The sequence below is a fragment of the Grampus griseus genome (assembly GCF_964374135.1).
Source record: "Grampus griseus genome assembly, chromosome: 2".
Lineage (NCBI taxonomy): Eukaryota > Metazoa > Chordata > Mammalia > Artiodactyla > Delphinidae > Grampus > Grampus griseus.
Genome location: NC_139018.1, coordinates 16771133 through 16793241, shown reverse-complemented (window position 1 = coordinate 16793241; position 22109 = coordinate 16771133).

Genomic DNA, 22109 nt, shown 5'->3' with positions numbered 1-22109 from the left:
TATTTGTTTATGTAAGACATTCTGCCTTCATTAATGCACATGATTAAATAGAAATGCTTCAGAACACAATAATTATTAACCTCTCTTCACTAAAAGGAGTCTCACATTCAGTCAAGAGCCTTATAAGTACAATTACAATAAAGGCAAAGGATCTTTCTTAAACTAATTCAAGGTTTGCTTGAAAAAGAAAAAAAATAAATTCCACTGCTGTGCTTACCCATTGCTCTTCACTTGCACAGGCTTCAATCATTGTACCATCTTCAGTTATAAAAGTGTATATATGCAGTGTATACCCACATGTCTACAAATGCATATAAAACCCAAAGCAACATCAGATATTAATTTAAAATGGAGTAAAATTCTCACCTGTGGGGCTCAGGCTAGGAGCCCATTATTGCCATTCTCTACAAAGAAAAGTTCAACTAATTGAATAGCAATGCAAATGTAGTTTCCTACAACAAACCTGACCAATCCATCTTAACCTGAAATGCTACGTATTGTTAAGACCTGACCGAACTAATCAATTCTGATGAAAATGTCTCAGTCTTACTAGTAGGCTGATATACAAGTAGTTAAATTAGATTTGGCATTTCAATAGAAAAGTATTCATGTAAACATGGAAATGCACCACAAGGAAATGAGACATAGCAATTATTTTATTTCCAATACAGATAGTTTGAAACTTTGTTGTTATAGACACCAAAAGAGTTGAGCATATAATCTGGGTCTTGTACTAATTTTGGAGAATTAATAAATCACGTATTTGTATTGTGTTACCCAAAAAGTCATGTTGAACCTACAGAAAAGCAATTTTTTTTTTCTGTTCTGCTCTACGTGTTCTTTACATCATCATGTTCATCTGAGAATATGGTTGTATACATATGGGGCAAATAATGAGTATGCAATATATTTTCCCCTGAAGAGATTAATAGGTTGGAAAATGGGGAGTTTTTTTGCCAATCATGAATTAAGATAGAGCAATGATTTTCAATGTACAATCTTTGGTCTATTGTTAGGTCAGGAAAATCCTTCCAATGGACTGTGAAACTAATTGAAAAATGTCAGTCCTTTACACTGTTCTTACTGGTCCATGACACTTAATTCCATGGACTTTTTTTTTTAATAAGTAAATAAGAACTACTTCCTGATAGTCGATTAACTGAATTATTACACACTCAAGATTTGGAATTCACAAGTTTAAAAAGTTCACTGAGGACAGTAAACATTTTGCTAAAAAGTCTGATTGCCATGTAAAGATGGAAAATGCTGTGAATTCTCCCTCTGGGCTTGGGCACAGAGGGTTTTCCAGAAATATCACTGCTGTCTTGAGTTGCACATTTTTAATTGCTGCTCTTCTTTGCTTGCAGTAATTACTTACTGCAAGTATATACTTTAGTTTGCTATGGAGTCTACAGTGAGTACTGCTGTATTTTTCTCTAACTAGTATCTGTAGTTGGTGCTTTTCCAAAAACTATATATTAATGTGTTTATATAGATGTGGATTAAACATGAAATCACCAGTAACTCCTAAAATGTGCTACTTCAGAGCCACTTCATTGGAAACTGGTGATGTAGACAAGCCACGGGTTAAATTGACTTCCATCTAAACATGTTTCTATTTAAAAATAATGAGAGGCACTGGAATGAAGAAGGTTGCAAATGACAAACATAGTCTGAGTTTAATTTTGTCTTACATTTTATTTTTTCTGTATATATTCTGTGTGGTGTATGTGTGTTTGTATGAGAGAAGGAGACAGAGAGAGACACTACTGACAGAAAGACCGACTATAGGATAATTATGCTGCTTCAATGCCTAGCTATCTATTCATCTATCTACAAAATGTTAACAACGTTTCTCTCTACATAGGGAGATTATAAGTAATATTAAATCTGTTCTATATATATTTATATTTTTCAAAATTCTGACTTTCATATGTATTAACATTAAAAAGAAAAATTCATTATGAATAACTTTGTCTTGGATTAAGTATGCTCAGCTGCCTAATTTGGGGTCCAGAAAGCTGGGGGCAGGGAGGGAAGGGAGGGATATAAACATACATATATCCACACCCGGATGCTTCCTGGGTGGAGTTTCAATAAGACAAGTAAGTACAGACTGAGAATGAATGAACTTCCATTTCAAAATGACATTTTCTGTGTTCTATTCTTTAACATCAAGCACAGCTGTGTTCTATGCAGGGGGATTCAGATATTAACTTCTGCTGGCTCCTAATAACTTATGCAAATATTTTCACCTCTTCTCAGACTGGACTCTTCTTTTTCCAGGCCCTTCACTTCATCTTATGTAATTCCTATGGCATCTTGTACATACAGTCTCATTCTTGCTTCAGTGCTCATACTGATATATGAAGTCTCTTTTTTTTTTTAAGATTTAAATTTTTGTTTTAATTTTTATTTTTGGCTGCATTGGGTCTTGGTTGCTGCACACGGGCTTTCTCTAGTTGTGGCGCGCGGGAACTACTTTTCATTGTGGTGCGCGGGCTTCTCCTTGCAGTGGCTTCCCTTGTTGTGGAGCCTGGCCACGGGCTCCATAGTTGTGGCATGTGGGCTTAGTTGCCCCACGGCATGTGGGATAATCCCAGACCAGGGATCAAACCCGTGTCCCCTGAATTGGCAGGTGGATTCTTATCCACTGCACCACCAGAGAAGTACTGAAGTCTCTTAATTTTGATGACACTTGCTTTTCTCACTGTCTTTACATCACAAACTTCTTGTTAACTGCCTTCTAAGAAATCGTAGGCTTCTCTCAATAGCTCTGCAAAACTCGCCTTTATAAGCATATGACTTCACTTTTACCTTCACAGAATTCCTGGGTACTTATGTGTTCTCTCAGTGGCTTCCCCATATCCTAATCAGTATCCATACAGTGGTATACTGAGAAACTTTTTAATCTTTTCAAATCAGGAAGAATCACTGCCTTACTTGGGGTCTGAGCTAAAAACAGATTCTCCAGCAGGCACCCATGTGACATTTGCCTTGTAGCACCCTCAAGTGATCTACAACAGCAAGCTTTCAATAGCTCAGGGAGGGCTTCCCTGATGGCGCAGTAGTTGACAGTCCGCCTGCCGATGCAGGGGACGTGGGTTCGTGCCCCAGTCTGGGAAGATCCCACATGCCATGGAGCAGCTGGGCCCGTAAGCCATGGCCACTGAGCCTGTGTGTCCAGAGCCTGTGCTCTGCAACTGCAGAGGCCACAACAGTGAGAGGCCCGCGTACCACAAAAAAGAAAAAGGAAAAAAAAAAAAAGAATAGCTCAGGGAAATTAGTGTTTAATGGCCACAAATCCTGTTTTGATATAGCTGGATGGAGTCTTGGAGTCTCACTTTTCATGTGGCTTTGTAACTTTGACCACCCCTAAGTGTTTTTGCAGTCTCTGTTGTTCAATAACAGACTGTTTGACACTAGCGTGGACACCCTAGATAGAACCCTCTGCTGACCTCCACCTACCTTAGAAATCCACCACCTTTGGGAGTGGTTGAACCATGAATAGCAATCCCAAGACTTTATAGGAACCAACCTAAGGTACATTAAGTGGACACCAGAGTTCATATAAACCCAGCCACTTCTTAACTGCTGCACTTTTATAGTGTTCTTTTAAAAATGACAATACAGTTACACCAGCCTGATAATTTAAACCCTCCAACAATTTTCCAGCGTTTGTAGAATGAAGGCTAAAATCTTTAACATGACGTTTTAGACCATATATTATCTAGTCCTGGCCTCCATGTCATCATGGAGTGCTATTTTCCCCCTCACTATCTTTCTTCAAATCACATTAGCTTTCTTTCTATTTCACAAAAGATACATTCTGTTTCTCATCTCAGGAGTTTTACACATGCTGTTCCTTGTACCTGGAATGATCTTATCTCCCACACCTTTTTCTAGCTAATTCTTACTCACCTGTCAGAGCTTAGCATACATTTCAGATAGAAGATGACTCACTCCTTGATTTTCTAATATGAAGTCAGGGTGTACTCTGATTTCTCAAATCACACTGCACTTTATTATTTTTAATTATAATTGTCTAAAAAATAAATAGTTGGAATAAATTAATGGACTTTATCTAATAAGAATGTATCAGTATTGGTTAATTTACTGTAACAACTGTACCACACTAATATAAGAGACTAATAAAAAGGGAAACTGCCTGGATGTACAGGACCATTCTATACTACCTTTGCCATTTTTCTGTAAATCTAAAATTGTTCTAAAAATAAAGTTCATTTAAAAATAAGTGGATGGGGGTGGTGCTTCAAGATGGTGGACGTGGAAATCACCTTCCTCCCCACAAACACATCAGAAATACATCTACATGTGGAACAACTCCTACAGAACACCTACTGAATGCTGGCAGAAGACCTCAGACTTCCCAAAATGCAAGAAACTCCCCACATACCTGGGTAGGGCAAAAGAAAAGACAGAGACAAAAGAATAGGGATGGGACATGCACCTCTGGGAAGGAGCTGTGAAGGAGAAAAAGTTTCCACACACTAGGAAGCCCTTTCACTGGTGGAGATGGGGGGTGGGCCGGGGGAAAGCTTCGGAGCAACGGAGGAGAGCACAGCAACAGGGGTGCATAGGGCAAAGCGGAGAGGTTCCCGCACAGAGAATCGGTGCCGACCGGCACTCACTAGCCTGAGAGGCTTGTCTGCTCACCTGCCGGGCCAGGTGGGGGCTGGGAGCTGAGGCTCAGTCTTCCGGAGATCAGATCACAGGGAGAGGACTGAGGTTGGCTGCACAAACACAGCCTGAACGGGTTGAGTGCACTACAGCTAGCCAGGAGGGAGTCCAGGAAAACATCTGGACCTGCCTAAGAGGCAGGAGACCATTGTTTCAGGGTGCACAGGAGAGAGGATTCAGACCACTGCCTAAATGAGCTCCAGAGACGGGCACGAGCCGCAGCTATCAGCACAGACATCAAAGACCAGCATGAAATGCTAAGGCCACTGCAGCCACCAAGAAGCCTCTGTGCAAGAACAGGTCACTATCCACATCTACCCCCCTGCCCACCCTCCCCCGGGAGCCTGTGCAGCCCGCTACTGCCAGGGTCCCATGATCCAGGGACAACTTCCTGGGAGAACACACAGCACGCCCCAGGCTGTTGCAACATCACGTCAGCCTCTGCCACCGCAGGCTCGCCCTGCATTCCGTACCCCTCCCCACACCCCACAGGCTGAGTGAGCCAGAGCCCCCTAATCAGCTGCTACTTGAACAATTTAACACCCTCCTTTCTGGACAAAGAACAGATGCAAGAGGGCGACATACATGCAGAGGTGGGGTTAAAACCAAAGCTGAACCCCAGGAGCTGTGTGAACAAAGAAGAGAAAAGCAAATTTCTCCATGCAGCATCAGAAGCAGTGGATTAAATCTCCAGAATCAACTTGATGTACCCTGCATCTGTGGAATAACTGAAGAGATAACAAATCATTCCAAAATTGAGGCAGTGGACTTTGGGAGCAAATGTAGACTTGGAGTTTGCTGTCTGCAACTGACTTGTTTCTGATTTTTATGTTTATCTTAGTATAGATTTTAGCACTTGAAATCATTGATGGATTTGTTTATTGGTTTGGTTGCTCTCTTCTTTTTCTCTTATTACTTTTTAAATTTTTTATTTTAATAATTTTTTTTCTATTTTAATTATTGTATTGTATTTATTTTCTTTCTTTTTTCTCCCTCTTTTTCTGAGCCATGTGGCTGACAGGGTCTTGGTGCTCCGGCCTGGTGTCAGGCCTGAAGCTCTGAGGAGTGAGAGCCGAGTTCAAATCATTGGACCACCAGAGACCTCCTGGCCCCATATAATATCAATCAGCAAGAACTCTCCCAGAGTTCTCTGTCTCAATGTAAAGACCAGTTCCACTCAATGACCAGCAAGCTCCAGTGCTGGAAACCACAGGCCAAACAACTACCAAGGCAGGAACACAGCCCCACTCATTAGCAAAGAGGCTGCCTAAAATCACACTAAGTTCACAGACACAAGAAAACACACCACTGGATGTGGCCTTGCTCACCAGAAATACAAGATTCAGCCCCACCAACCAGAACACAGGCATCAGTCCCCTCCACCAGGAAACCTACACAACTCACAGAACCAACCTTAGCCACTGGGGGAAGACACCAAAAACAACAGGAACTATGAACCTATAGCCTGCGAAAAGGAGACTCCAAACATGGTTAAGCAAAATGAGAAGACAGACAAATATGCATCCAGTGAAGGAGCAAGCTAAAAACCCACCAGATCAAAAAAATGAAGAGGAAATAGGCAGCCTACATGAAAAAGAATTCAGAGTAATGATAGTAAAGATGATGTAAAATCTTGGAAATAGAATGGAGAAAATATAAGAAACATTTAACAAGGACCAAGAAAAACTAAAGAGGAAGCAAACAACGATGAGCAACACAATAAATGAAACTAAAAATTCTCTAGAAGGAATCAATAGCAGACTAAATGATACAGAAGAATGGATAAGTGACCTGGAAGATAAAATAATGGAAATAACTACTGCAGAGCAGAAAAAAGAAAAAAGAATGAAAAGAATTGAGGGCAGTCTCAGAGACCTCAGACACAACATTAAATGCACCAACATTCAAATTATATGGGTTCCAGAAGAGAAAAAGAAAGAGATTGAGAAAATATTTGAAGAGATGATGGTTGAAAACTTCCCTAACACGAGAATGGAAAGAGTTAATCAAGGGCAAGAAGAACAGAGAATACAGTACAGGATAAATCCAAAGGAGAAACATGCCAAGACACATATTAATCAAACTACAAAAAATTAAATACAAAGAAAAAATATTAAAAGCAGCAAGGGAAAAGCAACAAATAACATACAAGGGACTCCCCATAAAGTTAACAGTTGATCTTTCAGCAGAAACTCTACAAGTCAGAGGGATTGGAGGACATATTTAAGTGATGAAAGGGGAAAACCTACAACCAAGATTATTCTACCCATCAAGGATCTCATTCAGATACGTTGGAGAAATTAAAACCTTTACAGACAAGCAAAAGCTAAGAGAAATCAGCACCACCAAACCAGCTTTACAACAAATGCTAAAAGAATTTCTCTAGGCAAGAAACACAAGAAAAGGAAAAGACCTACAATAACAAACAATTAAGAAAATGGTAATAGGAACATACATATCAATAATTACCTTAAATGTAAATGAATCAAATGCTCCAAGCAAAAGACACAGACTGGCTGAATGGATAAAAATATGAGACCCGTATATATGCTGTCTACAAGATACCCACTTCACCTAGGGACACATACAGACTGAAAGTGAGAGGATGGAAAATGATATTCCATGCAAATGGAAATCAAAAGTAAGCTGGAGTAGCAATTCTCATATCAGACAAAATAGACTTTAAAATGAAGACTATACAAGAGACAAAGAAGGACACTACATAATGATCAAGGGATCAATCCAAGAAGAAGACATAACAATTGTAAATATTTATGCACCTAACATAGGAGCACGTCAATACCTAAGGCAAATGCTAACAGCCATAAAAGGGGAAATCAACAGTAAAACAATAATAGTAGGGGACTTTAACACCCCACTTTCACCAATGGACAGATCAGCCAAAATGAAAATAAATAAGGAAACACAAGCTTTAAATGACACATTAAACAAGATAGACTTAATTGATATTTATAGGACATTCCATCCAAAAACAACAGAATACACTTTGTTCTCAAGTGCTAATGGAACATTCTCCAGGATAGATAATATCTTGAGTCACAAATCAAGCATTTGTAAATTTAAGAAAATTAAAATCGTATCAAGTAGCTCTTCCAACCACAATGCTATGAGACTAGATATCAATTACAGGAAAAACAACTGTCAAAAAATACAAACACATGGAGGCTAAACAATGCACTACTAAATAACCAAGAGGTCACTGAAGAAATCAAAGAGGAAATCAAAAAATACCTAGAAACAAGTGACAATGAAAACACAATGACCCAAAACCTATGGGATGCAGCAAAAGCAGTTCTAAGAGAGACGATTATAGCAATACAATCCTACCTCAAGAAACAAGAAACATCTCAAATAAATAACATAACTTTACACCTAAAACAATTGGAGAAAGAAAAAAAAAAAAACAAAGTTAGCAGATGGAAAAAAGTCATAAAGATCAGATCAGAAATAAATGAAAAAGAAATGAAGGAAACAAGAGCCAAGATCAATACAACAAAATGCAGGTTCTTTGAGAAGATAAACAAAATTGATAAACCATTAGACAGACTCATTAAGAAAAAAGGGAGAACACTCAAATCAACACTATTAGAATTGAAAAAGGAGAAGTAACAACTGACACTACAGAAATACAAAGGATTATCAGAGATTACTACAAGTCACTCTATGGCAAAAAATGGACAACCTGGAAGAAATGGACAAATTCTTAGAAAAGCACAACTTTCTGAGACTGAACAATGAAGAAATAGAAAATATAAACAGATCAATCACAAGCAATGAAATTGAAACTGTGATTAAAAATCTTCCAACAAACGAAAGCCCAGGACCAGATGGCTTCAGAATTCAGGCGAATTCTATCAAACATTTAGAGAAGAGCTAACACCTATCCTTCTCAAACTCTTCCAAAATATAGCGGAGGGAGGAACACTCCCAAACTCATTCTATGAGGCCAACAGCACCTGGATACCAAAATCAGACAAAGATGTCACAAAAAAAGAATACTACCAGGCCAATATCATTGATGAACATAGGTGCAAAAATCCTCAACAAAATACTAGCACACAGAGTCGAACAGCACATTCAAATGATCATACACCATGATCAGGTGAAGTTTATCCCAGGAATGCAAGGATTGTTCAATAAATGCAAATCAATCAATGTTATACAACATATTAACAAATTGAAGGATTAAAAACCATATGATCATCTCAATAGATTCAGAAAAACTTTCAACAAAATTCAACATCCATTTAAGATAAAAACTCTCCAGAAGGAGACATAGAGGGAACCTACCTCAACATAATAAAGGCCATATATGACAAATCGACAGCCAACATCGTTCTCAAGGGTGAAAAACTGAAACCATTTCCTCTAAGATCAGGAACAAGACAAAGTTGTCCATTCTCACCACCATTATTCAACATAGTTTTGGAAGTTTTAGCCACAGCAATCAAAGAAGAAAAAAGGAATAAAATGAACTGAAATCAGAAAAGAAGAAGTAAAACTGTCACTGTTTCCAGATGACATGATAGTATACATAGAGAATCCTAAAGATGCTACCAGAATACTACTAGAGCTAAGCAATGAATTTGGTAAAGTAGCAGGATACAAAATTAATGCACAGAAATCTCTTGCATTCCTATGAACTAAGGATGAAAACTCTGAAAGAGAAATAAGGAAACACTCCCATTTATCATTGCAACAAAAAGAATAAAATACCTAGGAATAAACCTTCCTAAGTAGACAAAAGAACTGTATGCAGAAAACTATAAGACACTGATGAAAGAAATTAAAGATGATACAAACAGATGGAGATATATACCATTTCCTTGGATTGCAAGAATCAACACTGTAAAAATGACTGTACTACCCAAAGCAATTTGCAGATTCAGTGCAAACCGTATCAAACTACCAATGGCATTTTTCACAGAAATAGAACAAAAAATTTCACAATTTGTATGGAAACACAAAAGACCCCATATAGCCAAAGCATTTTGAGAGAGAAAAACGGATCTGGAGGAACGAGGTTCCCAGACTTCACACTGTACTACAATGCTACAGTAATCAAGGCAATATGGTACTGGCACAAAAGCAGAAATATAGATCAATGGAACCGGATAGAAAGCCCAGAGATAAACCCACACACATATGGTCACCTTATCTTTGATAAAGGAGGTGTGAATATACAATGGAAAAGAGACAGTCTCTTCAATAAGTGGTCCTGGGAAAACTGGACAGCTACATATAAAAGAATGAAATTAGAACACTTTCTAGCACCATATACAAAAATAAGTTCAAAATGGATTAAAGACTTAAATGTAAGGTCAGACACTATAAAACTCTTACAGGAAAACTAGGAAGAACCTGATATAAATCACAGCAAGATTCTTTTTGAGTGACCTCTTAGAGAAATGGAAATAAAAACAAAAATAAACAAATGGGACCTAATGAAACTTAAAAGCTTTTGCACAGCAAAGGAAGCCATAAGAAAGATGAAAAGACAACCCTCAGAATGGGAGAAAATATTTGCAAACAAGCAATTGACAAACAATTAATCTCCAAAATATAGAAGCTGCTCATGCAGCTTAATATCAAATAAGCAAACAACCCAATCCAAAATTTGGCCAAAGACCTAAATAGACATTTCTCCAAAGAAAATATACAGATAGCTGACAAACACATGAAAGGATGGTCAACATCACTAATCATTAGAGAAATGCAAAGCAAAACTACAGTTAGGTATCACCTCACAACAGTCAGAATGGCCATCATCAACTAACACAACATTGTAAAGCAATTATACTGCAGTACAGGTGTTAAAAAAAAAATCTACAAACAATTAATGCTGGAGAGGGTGTGGAGAAAAGGGTACCTTCTTACACTGTTGGTGGGAATGTTAATTGATACAGCCACTATAGAGAACACTATGGAGGTTCCTTAAAAAACTAAAAACAGAACTACCATATGAGCCAGCAATCCCACTACTGGGCATATACCCTGAGAAAACTATAATTCAGAAATAGGCATGTACCACAATGTTCATTGAAACTCTATTTACAATAGCCAGGACATGGAAGCAACCTAAGTGTCCATCGACAGATGATGGGTAAAGAAGATGTGGCACATATATACAATGGAATATTACTCAGCCATAAAACTAAATGAAATTGAGTTATTTTTAATGAGATAGATGGACCTAGAGTCTGTCATACAGAGTGAAGTAAGTCAGAAAGAGAAAAAAGATACCATATGTTATATATAGAATATATATGGAATCCAAAAAAAAAAAGGTTCTTATGAGCCTAGTGGCAGGACAGGAATAAAGATGCAGACGTAGAGAATGGACTTGACATAGGGAGGGGGAAGGGTAAGCTGGGACTAAGTGAGAGAGTAGCATTGACATATATACACTACCAAATATAAAATAGGTAGCTAGTGGGAAGCAGCCGCATAGCACCGCGAGATCAGCTCCATGCTTTTTGAGCACCTGGAAGGGGTGCAATAGCAAGGGTGGGAGGGAGACACAAGGGGGAGGGGATATGGGGATATATGTATACATATAACTGATTCACTTTGTTATACAGCAGAAACTAACACAACATTGTGTTAGTTATACTCCAATAAAGATGTAAAATAAATAAATAAATAATAACAAATATTATTACAATAATTGTACTCCAATTATACTCCAATAAAGATGTAAAATAAATAATAATAAATGGATAGTTGTATAGTTCACCATTCCTTCAGTTTGTGCATTCCATACATAAAGCATCCCATGTTTAGTTCTCCACTGTGCCTACACATCCCTTGCATAGAGTAAGCATTTTATACATTTTTGTATGAATGAATAATAAACATGTAAACATACTGAAGTCTATCAGACAATGTCAGGGAACCTTAGCACTTTCAGCACGTCTGTTAGTGTCATCATTTTTCATATACTCAGGTCTGTTTCCCCAGCTGGCTCTGGGCTTCTCAAAGCCATGAGCCATAACTAAATATTTATCTTTGTATGTTAGGCATTTAAATAGCACCTGACACATACAAGGCACTCAAAAACAGCTTGTATATTATGGTATATATACCATATGACATTTATATGGGAAACTGTATAAACAATGCTTAATTAGTTTATTTGGAAGGTACTTTTTTCCTTTGTATTCAACCTCACTGTGAGGTCTACCTTTTAAAAACAGAAACACAAGAGTTTCACAGCCGGGGGTAGAATTGGGGGAATATATTCATTGATTGTCACCATGCTATCAATAATGTATATAAGAAAATTCATGAAAAAATGTGTTTAGTGGCATTCAAGAAACTCTCTTTTTTGTTCTTTAAAAAAAGAAAAAACAGCTTGTTTTTTTGATTAAATGTAATGACCTGAAGGAGAACAATAGTTAGATAATCTATTCCTCAGTGGAGATGCTTATTTTTGTATTTGAAGTTCTACATATATTTTAACATATGTTTCCTTATATTGTCCATATATTGTTTTGTATATGAATACCAAATTTTAATAAGGAATTTGCAATAAAATAGCCACAAAGCATTTAAGAGTGATATTTTAAATTTATTAAATGTTTCTTCAAATAAATGACTGTCACAGTTTTCTATCTATACCACATTCATTCAAATTAAATGCATTTACAAAATAATATTAAATGCACTCAAAGAACTCCGGAAAGGAACTTTTGGAAATTAGTCTTAATAATGACAAAATTATAAAATCTCAGAAGTTAAATTTATATATGGAAGTTTCTGCTCAAAATAAAATATGAAAAGTTCATTAGAGGAAATTTTTGCTAGGTTTCACTGAAAATAACTTATCTGCCCCATGCAAATTATCAAAATGTAATCAAATGTATAGAATTGTCAGAATCTGGTATTTGTAATATCAGTTCCTGCTAGATTATTTTCTTTACTAATAACCTAATACATTAGAACATTAAAAATGGTCACATATTTTATACCCACTCTTTATTCTTATCTGGCTCAGGTGGGCATTGCTCAGTTAAGCATGGAGATCTCATTGACCTCCGAAGGACTCTGGGTTTGGTCAAGTCCCCAGGATGTGCTACAAAATGAGAAATTATGCCTCTTGACATTAAGGTCACAGAAGAGAAAACAATTCTTTAGCAAAATAGTGGGAAATAATCTCCCTAGTGTCAGAAATCAACAGAGTTAGATATATTTCTAGTTGGTTTTGAACTTGGTGGGAAAAATGTGGGGCAGGGTAAAAGAAATGCAGTAACAAAATTATTTCTAATGTCTAATTATGAATGTTTATCTTGTCCATAAAACTGGCTCCAGAAATATTACATGTTGAATGACTAAGTTTTAGATGGGGACAAAATATTCAGAAAGGGATTTTTAATATTTAATTGAGGAGACATTAAAAACAGGAACAATTGTAGCTTTGTCATTCTCACATTGCATTAGAAACACTACAGAATAAATTTGGAGAAATTGGGGGATTGTATGGGTTTCCTTAATAAAATAAGCTGTCTTGTTATGTTGTGATTGTCGCCAGTATAACACATAATATCTTCTAATTTATCTCCTTCCTGTCTGAATCTTCTACCAGTCAGAGTTTCTTGAAGTCTCTTACTAAATCCAGTTCTTTTTTATATTCCTGGCTCTTGGCATGTGGAATGAAGATCAAAGCCTTCCTAAATGAAACCCTACTCTGTTTCTCTCTCCTTTCCTAAAATCAACTATGGCTCAATCTACTTTCAATAAGCATCTACGATATTACTGATTGAATTGGAATTGGGATGATCAGAATCTAGGAGCCCAGAGGAGGAGTCCTGCAAAACACAGAACAGGCTTCTGATGAACAGGAACTGATTTTGCAGCTCTCATCTCGGATGGGACAAGATGAGCTGCTACCTTCCTTATGTGCTGAAACAAATTGGAGGCTGGAGCCAACCACTGGGGCTACTGTTGTGTGCCCTGCTGGAACAGTACTGTCAGGAATGACAAGTAAGTTAGAAAAGTAAATTATTTTTTTTTCCTCTTCTTCCGGGCTTCCACTCCCTCTAATAACTTCTTGGGGCAGAACAAACCAGGAAGCCAGTTGACAAAGAGATATTTATTTTGTAAAGTCCTATTCCCAACATGATAAAGTAGCAAATAGAAGAGTAGAGTTCAGAGCTAATACGTGGTGCTATATTAGATAACAAACTCAATTACAAACTCCTTGAAAGCTAAGGCCTTCTCCAGTGCCTAACAAAATGAATAGAAAACTAAAGGTGCTTGAAACTCTTTGCTGAATTGAAATAATGTATTCACATTTAAATTAACTCTAGAAATCTTTATTGAAAACAAATATTTATTACAGGCACTGCTGAATACTTCAGATATAAACATGAATTAGACACCATCTCTCCTCTTAGATAATTTACAGCCTAAAGAGGAAAATAGATTGTTAACAAAAGCAATTGTAGGCAGTCAGTGTGGTATTTGCACCTTGGGGACCAAGATATTGGGATGGAGGGAGAAAAGGACCCAGTTACTGAAAAGATGGATATTTATTCCATTTGGTCAACAATAAACATCATTCCAGCTACTGCTCTATGCTTTGGAAGTACAATGAGGACCTCAATGAACATATTCTCTGCCTTCCCTGTGCTTACAGACGAGTGGAGGCAAGAGACAGTAGGGAAGAACTTAGCCTCATCTGTCGCAGGATGGGTTTAACAGGTCAGTGTAACTGAGCAGGTAATCTTCAGTGCCTTTTTGCCCCAGGTGAAGGAGTGGGCATCCACAGACACCATCCATGCTTTTGACCTAACCTCAGACATAGCATAACGACTCAAGGGCTCTGCATATTCCCAATAGACAGAAAAATGATCACTCCCAAGAATAATATTCTGTGATACAACTGATCTATCAGTGATGTCACCGCCTCCAGACCTGGCAAGGAAATCAGGGAACTGCTGCACAGGCAGATTAAATAGCACAGTACTTTTAAAACCACAGCAATTTTACTGCTAATGTATGGTAGAGTGGAGGAGCCTGGGCTCTGGATTTAGACTGGGGTCAGAATTATGAATCTCTCATTTAATAGCTGATATACTACAAAGAAGTCATTTAAATTATTTAAGCCTCACTTTGTGACCAGAAACATGAGAAATACAGCACCCACTTTGTGTGGTTATTTTGGGACTAAATGAATACTTTTACAGCCCCTAATGCCCCGCCTGGGCTATTGTAGATACAAATATAAAAAGCTCCCTACTGTCTGATCCCTTACACTTTTCAGATTGCTTTAAGGTTGCATTCCACTATCAGGGGAACTCTAAGAATTACATGTGCTTGGACTACTTACTAATCCCTCTGTATTGTTGAATAAAAGAAATAGAAAATGCTTTTTTTCCCTCTTTTTTTGCTGATGTCCTATTACAAATAGGTGGCAAAATGCAGCCTACAAACCTGGTCCCCTGATTTTTAGTAGCATTAATTATAGATAGAAAAGAGGGAAAGCACACACAGTTTAGAATAAATGTGTGAACAAAGAAACAAATAAATAAAAAGATAATAAATGAATGAATACATTAATAAGCTGGTGTGTATTTACTAGAGAAAGGCTTAATAACTGGTTAATACTATGTAAAATTATAAGACCTTAAAACAAAGGCTCATCAGTAAGAAGTCCTTTACAACTGCTATTCCACTGCACACCAACACATAAAGTGAATGTATTCAGATTTTAAAACAGACACTATGACTTTTTAGAGATATCTATAGAAACTCAAACACACACCCACACTCTCACACACAAAGTGAATATCTTCCAACACTAAAGCAACCATTATGCACATATTCTCAGAGAAGCAAAACAGAGCCCAAATCAAAAAGAAGCATGATGTCAGGGAAAGCTGGTCCTCCAACTCAGGTTGCCTACATTTATAAACAGAGAGATTTGAGCCTCCAGGGGTTACTTTGTTTAACTTTTATTTTTTGAAGAAAGGAATAAAAATGCAATAAACTCTAATAGAAACCATGTTTCTCTTCTGGTTCCAGAAGGGATTACAATATTATTCATTTTTCTATATGCTTCGCTCTATGAAAAGGGAATATGAGTAAGAGAAGGAAAAAAGAAAACAACTATAGATTTGTTTTAACATTTCAGAGCAGAAAATGGTAACAAAGAAATCCCCGTTTGAAAAGAAAAATGCATTTTTCTCCCAATGGCTAAGGAAAACCACATTATTGAACTTTATATTTTTAGAATGCAGCTGGAGAAGAATCAGTTGGTGGAAACTTTTTAACTTGCTAGTAGAGGGTCCTGAAAACTCCAGAGAACGAGTAGGGTCTGTGATGTCTTAAAAAGAGGGCAATAGTGGACAGCAACGGGGATTGATAGCCTCGGATGAGAACAGTTACAGAACGTAAAGAGGAAAATTTACATGCATTCAAGGTTGCTGAGCTTTGTAAAGAAATCAAAAACCTTTAGTTATGTGAGGCAAGTCTTAATTTTTGAGAGGGCCATTGTAAGCTGTGCAATGCTGCCCATTAAAAATGATGAGGTATAGTAGTAGGTAACTGTGCTCTGAGATGTCACCATCATTCACTGTCTCATTCTATTTGGCAGTGGCAGAACCCACATAGCTTAAAAAAAATACAAGTTCCATGTCATCATAACCTATACTAGAGGAATAATAGTATTAGCTTAGGTCAACATACCCATTATCTTTTCCTTAAAGGATAAATCTAAGAAATTGTTTTACCTTATGTGTTTTTCTTTCTATTTCTCCAGACATGAGGGTTTGGTTGGAAAGTCTGTTGTGAGCTAGGTGTCTGTTTCCAGTGCATCTTGAAAGCCAAGTCATCTTGTTCCTATAGAAATTGACTTCCTCTGAAACTAGCAGATCCAGCGTGTCCTTCTACTTTTAGGTAGAAACCTGCCTGCATGGATACCATGCAGACATCTCAAAATCAACATGTTCAGAATTTTAGCCATCCTTTTTCTCTTCTTCCTACTCTCCCTGTACTTCCTATATCAGTCAACATGACCAATAGTCTACAGAATTACCCAAACCATGAAACTGGACAGAACCATTCATTAATCTCTCTAAAACCACTCAGGTATCTACTTATATATATTTTACCCCCTACATATCTCTGAATGGTTATTCTCTCTTGATTCCCACTGCCAATATCCTTGTTCAGGCCACCATCATCCCAGTCTCTGTTATTAAAACAGTGCCCTACCTGGTCTCCCCATCTGCCATCCTATGCCCTTCCTATCTGGTTTCCACCAGGTCAGATTTTTAAGTGCTCATGTGATCACATCAATTCCCTGCTTAAAACCTACTTATTGCTTGCTGTTGATTTCTTGATAAGTCCAAACACTTTAATGTAGTTTGTAAGGGTTTCATATCTCACTATTATTTCTTCTTAGTGTCTAATAGAAGCCTGTGACCACCCATCCCATTCTTGGGCAGATTCTAGCACAAACATCCAAGGATTTACGGGTCTGGCACAAAGAGCATGGTGAGGGGAAGGGAGGCCAGAAAAGAGAAAGGGAGCTTACGTTTTCTATTATAAGCTTGTTATTTCTAGGTATTATGCTGAGTGTTTTCACCATATTATCTCCTTTAGTTTCACAAATGTTCAGCAAAGGTGATTATTATTCCTCTTTCATACTTGAGGAAAGTAAAAGTCTAGGAGAAAAATGATCTAAAATCACCCATAGCTCATTATTGCCTGGACCAGGATTTAAATCCAGGTCTGTCATCATCTGGTTCTCATGTTTTCTTCACTATTCCAGACCACAGTGGAAGTGGGTCATAGCAAGTCTGCATACATTTCCTATGCTTTGCAGCTAGGACTTCTACCCTGTTTTTCAGGGTCCTTCCTCCCCTTCTTTCTATTTCCAGGGAGGAGAATGGACTGTAAAGCTAATAAGATAGATTATATGATTATCCCATCTTAGAGACAAAAGGAATGAACTCCTGAATTATTCTCTTCTTCTTTCCTCAGTAAGGAAGTGTCCCTAGGATTGGAGTTAAAATCTTTTCTGGAAAAGACAGTACTGTAAAGCATAAACAAAAAGCTTCTCTCTATGGGGAGATATTGGGCCACGTTTTGCATAGAGAGTGGAGTTTTGGAAACTGATGACTTTTGGAGATACCCTGGACCCCAGGAGAGTAGACAAGGCCTGGCACAGCCAGTGGCCTCTGGTTGGTTTATGGAGAAGTGCCCATGGTGACCTTGGGGTTTCTTTCTACTAATATCTTCTGTTTATTGGACTCTGTCTTAGTCAGCCTGGGCTACCATAGAACGGGTTACTTAAACAACAGCCATTTATTTCTCAAAGTTCTGTAGACTGAGAAGTCCAAGATCAAGGTGCTTGCCAATTTGGCTCCTGGTGAAAACACCTTTCCTGGCTTGCAGACAGCCACCTTCTGACTGTTTCCTCACACAATGAAGAGATAGCTCTGGTCTCTCTTTCACTTCTTATATAAACACTAATGCCATTATGAAAGCCCCACCTTCATGACCTCATCTAAACCTAATTACCTATCAAAGGCCCCATCTCCAGATACCATCACATTGGGGTTAGGACTTCAATATATGAATCTGGGGTGTAGCACAAACATTTATTTCGTAACAGACACTCACCATAGGTCAGTCAGGTATGTGGCTGTAAATGTCACATATATTATCTCATTTAATATTCACAAGCCAGCCACTGAGGTTAAATATATAGACATATCCAGCAGTATGATCCAACTCTCCTGGGACCCAAACAGAACAACAGCAAAGGCAATAACATTTTCTCTTATGGTTAAGCTGCTAGTAGGAATGACTTTTATTACTCAATTGATGCCCTGGAGCCTTTTGATGTATTGGGTTGGTGAAAAAGTTCGTTCGGATTTTTCCATAACCTATTACAGAAAAACCCGAATGAACTTTTTCGCCAACCCAATACTATAGCTCACATCAGAAATACGTTACCCTTCTCTCCTCCGTGAGTACAATTTCAATCACATTTGCTCATTTGCAGTTGGCCGGTGCCTCAGTCCTCCCTGTACAACGCTTCTTGGATGAGTGAATACTCTAGTCCCTGGTTGTCCCCAACCTTGCCCAATTGTGTTACAGGCTTTGAAATATGTCACTTTAGCACACTTTTCTTTCCATCACTAAGGCTACTACTTTAATAACTCTATTCCTTCTTCTCTTTTCTGGTATTCTTACGGAGTGTATACACATTTTCATAATCTCTTCCTTCTGCCTCACCTCCTATTACTGGCAGCCCTATCATAAATACACTGGTGGTAGACTGAATAATAGGCATCAAAAATGCCCACATCCTGATGCTTGGAAACAGTAAACATGCAACCTTCTCTGGCAAAAGGGACTTTCCAGATGTGACTAATTGTCTTGAGAAGGGGATATTAATCTGGATTCTCCATCAGGGAGTAATATAATCGCAAGGGTCCTGGTAAGGGAGGAGGCAGGAGCATCAGAATCAGAAGTAAGTTATATGATGACAGAAGTAAGAGGCTGCAGGATGAGAGGAAGGAGCCACAAGCCAAGATATTCATGCAGCTTCTAGCTCCTGGAAACACAAAGAAATGCATTCTCCCCTTCGAGCCTCCAAAAGGAACCAGCCCTGCTGATACCTTGACTTTAGTCCAGTGAGACTGAATTTGGACTTCTGACCTCCAGAACTACAATATAATAAATATGTGTTGTTTTAAACCACTAAGTTTGTGATAATTTTGTACAGCAGTAATAGGAAAATAATACACTTCTCCTCCATTCTGAAATATCTTCCAGTAAGTCAGTCTCAGAGGGGATTTACTTAAGAATCCGACATGTTCTGAATGCTTGAAAATATTGTTTAAATGTGAAACAGGACTAAATTTAAAAATGCAGATGGCCTGAAAAGATAAATAACTTAACCATCTTTCACATAAATGACTCTCATGTTGTTTCAACACACATTTAGTGAGGTGAAACTGATCTTCGGATACAATATATAATTTTTTTTTCATCAAAGACTCCCAAATGTCTAGCATGCAATACCATATATGTAACACATCAGCAATATTGATTTGTTGAATGATTTTATGTGATATTTTGAAATAAAGATGTTATTTACATTTAAGACTCTGAAATATAAATAATGAAATATGCCACTCTTTCCCAATAGTCAGTACTGTGCATGTCTTATTTTGTTTTAGAATTTCAACTACTAACTTTCAAGTTCAGGAAGCAGTTAGTTGACTATCTCAGAGTTGAGGTTATAGATCTGTACCATACAACTTGTGTAGAACCATCAAAAAATATCTTCTCAATACAAATAAGTTGGATCTGAAATTTAAACATAGTTTTTATTAAAGGATTATATTGAATTAGTTGAAGCAGAACCAATGTTTCATCAATTAGAAGGGACTGCAGTTGAAAATCTATGCTAACTGGATTCATGTCTCTGATTTATATCAATGATATTTTGGTGCTCCTTACAGAATAGTTCAGTGGAATATCCAGCTAGTTGCCCTTAATCTGTTTCTGACTCCCAAATGCTGCTAAAAAAAAAAAAAATCTAATTCTCACATCTGAGACAGCAAAAGAAAGGGTTCATCAAGAAGCACTTAGTGTTACTTCATATACTGAAGAAATAAAACTACTTTATTTTTAATCGTTCAAAATTGTTTGAATTTAATTGAAAATGTCCACTTCTATACCAGTCTCCTCCTACTCTCCAGGGTATCAGTGAGATTTTGTAAATTTGTATGGCATGAAAAGGAAAGAAAAAGGAAAAACCTTTGTTCTGAGAGCCACAGACAAGGTTTCTGGTCTTGTTTTGGTAAGTGACTTGCTCATGTGAGACAAGATAGAAAAGCATGAAGATGAGGGCTAATTTGCAGAGGTGCTAGTCTAACTAGCACCTAGTCTAACCTAACTAGTCTAAATTTGGTCACCAAATTTCATAATCTTTAAGTAAAATCTTTATGGTTAAGAAAAGTATTCCTGGAGTCCAATGGACTCATGTTCATTCATTGCAATTTCAGGATAACCTGCTTAATAGCTGAGTAAATTTGGGTAAATAATTTAGCCCCTCTAAGCTTTAGATTTTATTTATAAAATTAAAGCAACAATAATAGTGAAAAGTGTTTATTCATGCATTGAAATATTGATTGAGTTCTTATTGTGTGTTGTAAACAGTCTCCAATTAGAGGAAGGGTTACTACTTGGTCTCCTGGGATTAATGTATAAATTAATGAGAAAATTCTTGGGATGTCTTAGCACAGTACCTGGAATCTAGTATGCTCTTAGTAAATATTAGCTATTAGTAGTAGCTGACCTAGCAATGTAAAATAGGGGACATTTCTAAGAACTCCTCTATTCTGTGTGTCTTTCTCAGGTCTAATGAATGATGGGACAGTGATAATTCTGAAAACATCTTAGAAGTAGATATGTTACATAAAGGCAAAGCATTAATGCTCACATTTGTTACAATTTGCCCATGCCAAATTGAAAGACCCAAAACACTCAGTCTCCACATCTGGCACCCTCTTGGCAGCCAGTAAACAAGACACATTTTCAATTTATATGAGGGCTTATGCTTGACCATACCAGCTCTAACACGTTGTAAAAGAGAAAAACTCACTCTCGCTTAAGGATATACATCTTGCCTCATGTGAAGATTCTGTTAGCTTTCTAAAGAAACTGTTACTGCCTTGGATTGATGTTAGAAAAGGGCCATTGTATTTGGCATTGTGCTAAGTACCATTGAGGGAAACTATACAGGATCCTTAACTTCTGACATTTTAGAGATTGAAGCAGAAATGAAAGCAGCAAACCAGTGTAACTGAATATAGATAAAATGTTCTTGCATGTGAACAAATGACTTGAAGAGTGGAGATAATCCACTGGGGGAAAACCTTAGTAATAGGAAATTTCATTGGATTTTAAGTTGTTGTCTCTCAGGAATCTTGATCAGTGAAAGAATTCACCATCCTAATCCTTTTTACTCCAGGACATAAGCAATGATAGTGTGCTGGTTGCACAAAATGCGAGCTAAAGAAAGAAGGTTTTAGAGAATCACAATGAATAAAGAATCTGTTCATAGCAACATGCTCCTGTATTTTGGTTTCTTTCCTGTTTCTTTCCTTTCCTCCAAAGGCCACTCATCACATGTATTGTTTTAGATCTTTCTCTTGTCACTGATCTCTCCTACATTATAAAATCAAATATCCTGCATATATTTTTCCCTGCTCAATGAATCCTCTCACTGTATTATAAACTATTAAGTTTAAACTCTATTCTTTTACTGTAAGGTGAGGTTAAGAATGCTTTTAGAGAACTGTTAAAGTGATTTGGCACAACTCAATGACATATTTCTGTCTAGTTCCTAAATCTGTTCTGAT